This window comes from Gossypium hirsutum, chromosome A09, assembly GCF_007990345.1.
Source record: "Gossypium hirsutum isolate 1008001.06 chromosome A09, Gossypium_hirsutum_v2.1, whole genome shotgun sequence".
Lineage (NCBI taxonomy): Eukaryota > Viridiplantae > Streptophyta > Magnoliopsida > Malvales > Malvaceae > Gossypium > Gossypium hirsutum.
In genome coordinates, this window is record NC_053432.1 from 59,189,038 (window position 1) to 59,198,140 (window position 9,103).

Genomic DNA, 9,103 nt, shown 5'->3' on the forward strand with positions numbered 1-9,103 from the left:
CTGCTGTGGTAGATGAAGTAGAGAGTAACGCGCTAGCTCCGGCTGAAGGGGCAGTGCCGACTGAAAACCCACCCCCCACTGTTGGTCAGGGAGGAGGAGAAAGGGATCGGGAAGCCTTTCTCCAAATGATGAGTGCATGGTACACTGAGTTCGTTCGTACGAACCCAAATGTACGACCTCCCCCACCTCCCCCAATTCCTCAACCTATGCTTCCAATGCCTCAAGGAGTGGATATGATAAAATTTCACAGAACCCCCGTTGATAGAATTCGTAAACAAGGGGCTGAAGAATTTAGAGCAAATATTGATGATGATGCAGAGAAAGCAGAGTTCTGGCTTGAAAATTCTATCCGGGTATTTGATGAATTATCTTGTACACCTGAAGAATGTTTGAAATGTGCTACATCTTTGTTGAGAGATTCAGCCTATAATTGGTGGAAGACTTTGATTTCGGTGGTACCGAAAGAGAGGGTAACCTGGGAATTCTTTCAAGAAGAGTTTCGGAAGAAATATATTAGTGAAAGATTTATTGATCAAAAATGTAAAGAGTTTCTTGAGCTGAAGCAAGGTAATATGACAGTCTCAGAATATGAAAGAGAGTTTGTTCGATTGAGTAAGTATGCCAGGGAATATGTTCCTACAGAAGCCAAGGTGTGCCGACGATTTGAAGATGGGTTTAACGAAGACATTAAGGTATTTGTTGGGATCCTTGAACTATAAGAAATGGTGGTACTTGTCGATCGAGCTTGCAAGGCTGAAGAGCTACTGAAGGAAAAGAAAAAGGTAGAATCTGAAACACGAAATTGGAAGAAAAGACCAATGAGTAATGCACCCTCACAGCAAACCGGAAAGTCAAGAAATATGAATCCTTGTTCCCAAGTTTTAGCTGGGCAATCATATGGAAATTTTAAGAAGCGAAATATGGGTCCTAAATCTCAAACTACATCTGCGGCTAGTGTGGGAAATAGGAGATTTGTTAAACCCGAGTGCCAGCGGTGTGGTAGAAATCATTTTGGTCCGTGCAGAGCAAATGAATGTTTTCGATGTGGTTCTCCGGATCATTTTATTAGAGACTGCCCAGAGAGAGCTGAGAAAGAAAAATTTCAGAGTGTAAAAACTAGTGGTGCAAACTCGAGGGGAAGGTATCCGAGAAAAGCTGGAAGTGAAACAAGCAGTAAGAATGTAGCCAGAGATGCAGCAGTTAGATCTGAGGGAAGAGCTCTGGCTAGAACTTATGCTATTAAAGCGCGTGAAGATGCTTCCTTACCCGATGTGATTACCGGTACATTTTCTCTTTATGATACTAATGTTATTACTTTGATTGATCCCGGTTCTACTCATTCATATGTATGCATGAAACTGGTGTCTAGTATGAATATACCTGTTGAGAACACAGAATTTATGATTAGAGTGTCGAATCCACTAGGCAAATGTGTGATAGTTGATAAAGTATGCAAGAAATGCCCTTTAATGATTCAGGGTCATTACTTTTCGGCCGACTTGATGTTGTTGCCGTTTGATGAATTTGGTGTTATTTTGGGTATGGATTGGTTGACATTGCATGATGCTATAGTAAATTGCAAAGAAAAGGTTATAGAATTAAAATGTGAAAGTGGTGAAATCTTGCGGGTTGAACCAGACAAATCAGAGGCAATATTTAGTATGATTTCTTCGATGTCGGCTCAGAGATATTTGAGAAAGGGTTATGAAGCTTATTTGGCGTATGTAATTAATACAAAAGAAGTTGAAAAGAAAGTTGAATCAGTGCCAGTTGTGTGTGAATTTGCGACGTATTTCCAGAAGAATTGTCGGGTTTGCCTCCAGTCAGGAAAGTAGAATTTGGTATAGATTTGATACCGGGAACAGCTCCGATCTCGATTGCTCCATATAGAATGGCACCAACAGAGTTGAAAGAATTAAAGCCGCAGTTGCAAGAGTTGACTGATAAAGGCTTTGTGAGACCAAGTTTTTCACCTTGGGGTGCTCCCGTGTTATTTGTGAAAAATAAGGATGGTTCTATGAGATTATGTGTTGATTATCGGCAGTTAAACAAGGTGACAATCAAAAACAAGTATCCATTGCCGAGAATTGATGATTTGTTTGATCAGCTAAAAGGAGCGACATGGTTTTCAAAGATTGACTTGAGATCTAGGTATTATCAGCTGCGAGTGAAAGAGTCAGATGTGCCTAAAACTACTTTTAGAACAAGGTACGGTCATTATGAATTTTTAGTTATGCCATTCGGGTTGACAAATGCTCCTGCTATGTTTATGGACTTAATGAATCGCATATTTCGGCCATACCTGGACAGATTTGTTGTGGTGTTTATAGATGATATTTTAATTTATTCAAAAGATGAGACGGAGCATGCTGAGCATTTGAGGATAGTTTTGCAAACTTTGAGAGATAAGCAGCTGTATGCTAAGTTTAGTAAAAGTGAATTTTGGCTCCAGGAAGTTGGATTTTTGGGTCATATTGTTTCAGGTGATGGTATACGGGTTGATCCTAGTAAAATTTTAGCCATTGTTGATTGGAAACCACCGAAAAATGTAACTAAAGTTAGAAGTTTCTTGGGGCTAGCTGGGTATTATCGGCGGTTCGTAAATGGATTTTCTATAACTGCTGCTCCTATGACTAGACTACTCCGAAAGGATGTTAAATTTGAATGGACAGAAGAATGTCAACAGAGTTTCGAAGAATTGAAAAAGTTATTAACTGAAGCACCAGTGTTGATACAACCTGAATCAGGTACAGAATTTGTGGTGTATAGTGATGCTTCTCTAAATGGTTTGGGGTGTGTCCTCATGCAAGAAGGAAAAGTGGTGGCTTATGCTTCGAGGCAGTTAAAACCTCATGAGAGGAATTATCCTACTCACGATTTGGAATTGGCTGCAGTGGTGTTTGCTTTGAAGATTTGGCGACATTATTTGTATGGTGAAAAGTGCCGAGTATATACCGATCACAAAAGTCTTAAATACTTGATGTCACAAAAAGACTTGAATTTGAGACAGCGAAGGTGGTTAGAGTTATTGAAAGATTACGAGCTTGTTATTGATTATCATCCGGGAAAAGCGAATGTGGTTGCCGATGCTTTAAGCAGAAAGTTGTTGTTTGCTTTGATAGTTATGAACACTCAGTTGAAAATGTTAGATGACGGTTCGATTCTAGCAGAGTTAAGAGCAAGACCGATGTTTTTACAAGAGATTTCTGAAGCTCAAAAAAATGATCAAGATTTGCTAGCCAAAAGAAAACAGTGTGAAGCTGATACGGGATCAGATTTCAGAATCGGTTCTGATGGTTGTTTGATGTTTAAAAATCAGATTTGTGTACCGAAAAATGACGAGTTGATTCAAAAGATTTTGCATGAAGCACATAATAGTTGTTTGGCGGTTCATCCGGGCAGTACGAAGATGTATAATGACTTAAAGAAAATGTACTAGTGGAGTGGAATGAAAAAAGATATTTCCGAGTTTGTATCAAAGTGCTTAGTTTGTCAACAAGTGAAAGCTGAACACCAGGTACCATCGGGATTACTTTAGCCTATTATGATTCCTGAATGGAAATCGGATAGGATTACTATGGATTTTATATCAGGGTTGCCGTTAACTCCAGGGAAGAAAAATGCCATCTGGGCAATAGTTGACAGACTAACTAAATCGGCTCATTTTATTCCGGTACGTACAGATTATTCTCTTAATAAGTTGGCTGAATTGTATATCCGAGAGATTGTTAGACTTCATGGGATACCTTTGTCAATCATTTCGGATAGAGATCCGAGGTTTACCTCACGGTTTTGGCAAAAGTTGCAAGAGGCATTAGCTACAAAGTTAAAATTCAGCACTGCCTTTCATCCACAAACTGATGGACAATCAGAGAGAGTAATTCAGATTCTTGAAGACATGCTCAGATGTTGTGTATTGGAATTTCAAGGTAGTTGGGAAAAGTATTTACCATTGGTAGAATTTGCTTATAATAATAGTTATCAGACAAGTTTGAAGATGGCACCTTATGAAGCATTATATGGTCGTAAATGTCAAACGCCATTGTTTCGGACTGAACTCAAGGAAAATCATATTTATGGAGTTGATTTAATAAAAGAAACCGATGAAAAGGTGAAAGTGATTCGAGATTGTTTGAAAGCTGCTTCAGATAGACAGAAATCTTATGCGGATTTGAAACGAAAGGAAATGGAGTTTCAAGTTGGTGATAAAGTATTTTTGAATGTGTCTCCATGGAAGAAAGTCCTTAGATTTGGACGAAAGGGCAAGTTAAGTCCGCGTTTTATTAGACCGTGTGAAATAATTGAAAAAGTTGGACCGGTAGCATATCGGCTAGCGCAACCACCTGAATTAGAGAAGATTCATGATATGTTTCATGTATCTATGTTACGTCGGTATCGTTCGGATCCTTCACATATAATTTCACCGACAGAAGTTGAACTACGACCGGATATGACTTATGAAGAAGAACCGATTAAGATTTTAGCTCGAGAAGTCAAACAACTAAGAAATAAAAGTGTTGCACTTGTGAAAGTGTTGTGGCAAAAGCATGGGGTAGAAGAGACTACATGGGAACCTGAAGAAACTATGAAAAACCAATACCCACACCTATTTACTGGTAAGATTTTCGAGGACGAAAATCCTTAAAAGGGGGGGAGAGTTGTAATATCCTAAATTAGGGCTTAATCGGAATAGTGGTTTTGTGATCACAAATTTGAGATAGAAATAATTATTTTATAATTATTTTGATGAATATGATATGATTGCATGATTGTGTGAAAATTTCGTGATGAAATTCTATGCCTAAAGTGCTTAAATTGAAAGTAAGGACTAAATCGAATAAGTTGGAAAATTTGCATTCTAGAAGTTTTTAGTATGAAATTGCATTGAAATATTAATTAGGAGGTCTTAAATAGAATTTGACCAATTTCTAAGTCTATGGATAAAAATTGGACATGGATGGAATTTTTGGAAAGTTTAGCAGTAAGGGCATTTTGGTCATTTAGTTATTAAAATGAATTAAAAACAAAATTAAAAGCCAAATTTTGTCCATCTTCTTCATTAGGCCGAAATTTCAAGGGTTCTCCATAGTTAGGGTTTGTTTCAAGCTTCCAAGCTCTATATTAAGTGATTCCAAGCCCCGTTTTTAATGTTCTTTACGTTTTTAGAATCCCGGTAGCTCGATTAAGCTTATGTTAGCAATAATTCAACCTAGGGTTTATATTTGGAAAAATACCCATAGGTGAAATTTTTGTATTTTGATGTTTTATGATAGAATATGAGGTTTTAAATTATGTTAGACAACTTGTGCTACTCGGTTTTGAGTGAAAACGAGTAAAAGGGCTTAATCGGCAAAAATACCTAATAGTCACAAGTATATGTTAGAGTAAGAATTTGATGTTGCCATAGAAGGGAAAAATGATCAGCATGTTATAAAACATAAGAATAAGGAATAAAGTTTAATTCCCGAGCCTAGGGGCAAATGTGTAATTATGCAAAAGTTTAGGGGCAAAAGTGTAATTTTTCCAAAATTCGTATTATATGCTGTTTTGATGAATTTATGTATTAAATAAGATTATTTGGCATTATAGATCAAGAGAAACGAGATTCAAGTCGCGATCGAGGAAAAGAAAAGATTGTGGACTAAATTGCAAAATCTTTATATTTTGGTACCAAGGTAAGTTCATGTGTAAATAATGTAGCATAATTGTTATTTTTAAGTTATTGATGTTAATTATATGATATGCTGATTTTTATTATGAAATATATGCTTTGTGGTTATTTTCGAATAAAATGCAAATTATGTGTATTAATTGTTAAATATAAAGTACTACCGAGTATTGGTTTTGGTATTTTACGGAAGATGGCAAGGATATGTGTTCGAGGAAAATCCCGTTTGAACCTTAGGAATAGATTAGGATACAAGTGACATGTCACTAGGATGGTTGAGCATCCGAACTCGTTGAGTTGAGTCCGAGTTCACTTATGGATGCAAATGTCCGAACTCGTTGAGTTGAGTCCGAGTTCGTGAGATGTAACTAGGCATCCGAACTCATTGAGTTGAGTCCGAGTTCATTTATGGATACGAACGCCCGAGCTCGTTGAGTTGAGTCTGAGTTTACTTAGGGGCGGGTTACATGATTTCTTGATTACATATGTGGCACTTATGTGCAAATTATCCATGTATCCGAGTTATATTCCGATGTGTTCAACGGGTGAAATTTCTAGTTTAATGGAAGAGCACTTAAGATATAAGTGACGTTTTGGGTAAGTGTTGTGAAATGGACACTTTGGACAGGTATGTTCTTAACCCTCGGGTTGAAAATAGATACAACAACGATAAGGTGGTAAGATGATGAATGATGTTTAAAGATGTGATATATGTTTTGGTGGTACCATGCTAAAGTTGTTTGGTATATTTGTATTGTTATGTTACTTGTTATTTACATATGAACTTACTAAGCATTTATGCTTACTCCTTCCTTTTCATTTACTGTAGTTTTGAACAAGCCGGCTCAGGAATCGGGACAGGTCGAAAGTTCGATCACACTATCCAAAGGATTTTTATCTTGGTAAATGGCTTGTACAACTACTTAAGTATGGCATGTATAGCAATATAACTATTTTGTGTACATAATTTTATGATATGGCCATGTTTGGTTGAGAAAATGTTTGATATTGATAAGTCATGGTGATGGCTAATTTAGATCATGTTTGATATTATGGAAGTTTAATAGGTTATCTAGTTCATAAAAATTCATGGAAAGATGAAACTTGCCTTAAAACAGAATATTGCTGCAGCAATGACATGAATTTGAAAAATCACTAAAAATAGTATAAATGGAACTAAATAATGAGTAAGTTATGAAATTGAAGCTTAATGAGTATATTTTCATATGGATTGAACAAAATAGGCATATAAATTATATTTTATGAGATATTTAAACTTTTGTGAAACAGGGCCAGAGTGATTTCTGGATCCCCTGCTCTGATTTTAAAAATTCATAATAAATTTTAAAAAAATAATTAGAAGTTTTTATTTATATTTACAGATTCCTTATTGAGTCTAGTTTTAATAAAAATAAACCTCGTAGTCATTGAAATTCTGTATAGAGCGATATCTGATTTGTAATACACAGATGTCAGAGTAGTCGAACCCTAAAATAGGGGAGAATTTAACTAATAAACTGTACTAATTGGCCCAACCAAAAATTCTATAAAACATTAGTAAATATATATTTGAGTCTAGATTTAGGTAAAATTTACGGATCTTGATTTCGAGTTTCGTAACTCGAGATATGATTTTTCTTGTAACTGTGACGCGGATAGTTAGAAACCTGTGAATGTAGAAACAAATGATTTGAAGTTCTTAATTTGATAAATTATGTTCGGTAACCCCTCAAGCTCGACTCCGGCGACGGTTTCGGGCGTGGGGGCGTTACACTAGTACATATTCAATAATACCCCTAGGAAATCTTATAGTTTTATTTGCCAATTGAATGTTCATCCTAGTTTGTTTAGGTTTCCCAAGACCTAGTTGCTTAAAAATTTTGTAAGGCATGACGTTAATACTAGCCCCTAAATCAGGTAATGCATGATTTATATCTAAACTACCAATTAAGCAAGGAATTTTAAAACTCCCTGGATCTTTCAATTTCTGGGGTAGCTTATTCTATAGAATAGCTGAGCGGACTGCATTTAGCTCCACATGCGATGCTTCATCCAACTTCCGCTTAGTTACTAAAAGCTCTTTTAAAAATTTCATTGCATTCGGTATCTGTGACAGAGCTTCAATAAACGGTAAGTTAATATGTAATTTTTTCAAAAGTTTAAGGAATTTACCGAATTGTTCATCTGAGCGGTCTTTCCTTATCGCGTTAGGGTATGGGACACGAGGTTTATATTCTTCATTCACTGTTTTGTTATGACTTACCTCACTTTTACCTTTGCTCACCACAGTTTCTTGCATCAATTCTAGCTCAAGCGCAATGAATCCTTCCTTATCTTGAGTACTAATTGCGTTGAGGTGTTCCCTTGGGTTAGGTTCAGTATTACTTGGTAAGCTACCTTGTGGTCGTTCAGAGATTAGTTTGGATAGCTGGCCTATCTGAGTTTCGAGTCATTGGATCAATGCTTGTTGATTTTTAAGTGTTGTCTCGGTATTTTGGAAACGGGTTTCTTTCACTGAGATAAATTTAGAGAGCATCTCCTCAAGGTTCATTTTCTTCTATTGTTGATAAGGTGGCAGTTGAAAACCCTGAGGATTTTGTGGCTTTTGATTCCCTTGACCACCCTAGGAGAAATTTGGGTGGTTTCTCCAACCTGCATTATAAGTATTACTGTATGGGTTATTTTGAGATCTAAATTTATTGTTACCCATATAGTTGACTTGTTCCTCTTCAGTTGTAGGATTGAAGGATTGATATTCTGTATGCACACCTCCTCCACTTGAGTCACACCTCATTACTGGATGTACCTGCGTAGAACCAAGTAAACCATCAATCTTTTTATTAAGAAGTTCTACCTGATTTGACAGCATAGTAACTAAGTCGACGTTATAAATGCCGGCTATTTTTTTGGCTTAGTCCTCATTACTTGCCACTAATAGTTATTCAGTGACATTTCTTCAATGAATTCATAAGCCTTTTCAGGTGTTTTGTTGTTGATGGTTCCTCCAGCAGCTGCGTCAATCATCTGTCTTGTCGAGGGATTCACACCATTGTAGAATGTTTGAACTTCCAGCCATAGATGTAACCCAAGGTGAGGGCACCTTCGCAATAGATCCTTGTATCTCTCCCATGCGTCGTAAAGTGTTTCTAAGTCCATCTGCACAAAAGAAGAGATATCATTACGTAACTTAGCTGTTTTAGCCGGCGGAAAATATTTTAGTAGAAATTTTTCGGTCATTTGTTCCCAAAAATTACGGAATTGCTTTTGGGAAAACCGATTGACTTGAGACAATACCTAAGGAAAAATCCACCTAGACTTTACTTGTTATTCTGGCTCTAAATTGGACAATTTATTCATTCAACTTGTTCTGTAGAGATCCTTAAGTTATGCTATTATCCCTATTCAAGACTAATAACGTCTAATCCCTAGATTGTA

General features: G+C 36.6%; 1 non-coding gene across 1 annotated transcript; it reads left to right on the forward strand.

Annotated features, from left to right (window-relative positions):
* Positions 1-8,750: 8,750 nt before the first annotated feature.
* LOC121206914 (small nucleolar RNA R71) lies at positions 8,751-8,857 on the forward strand. Its single transcript, XR_005902085.1, has one exon. It is a non-coding gene; the product is annotated as a small nucleolar RNA R71 (small nucleolar RNA).
* Positions 8,858-9,103: the final 246 nt, after the last annotated feature.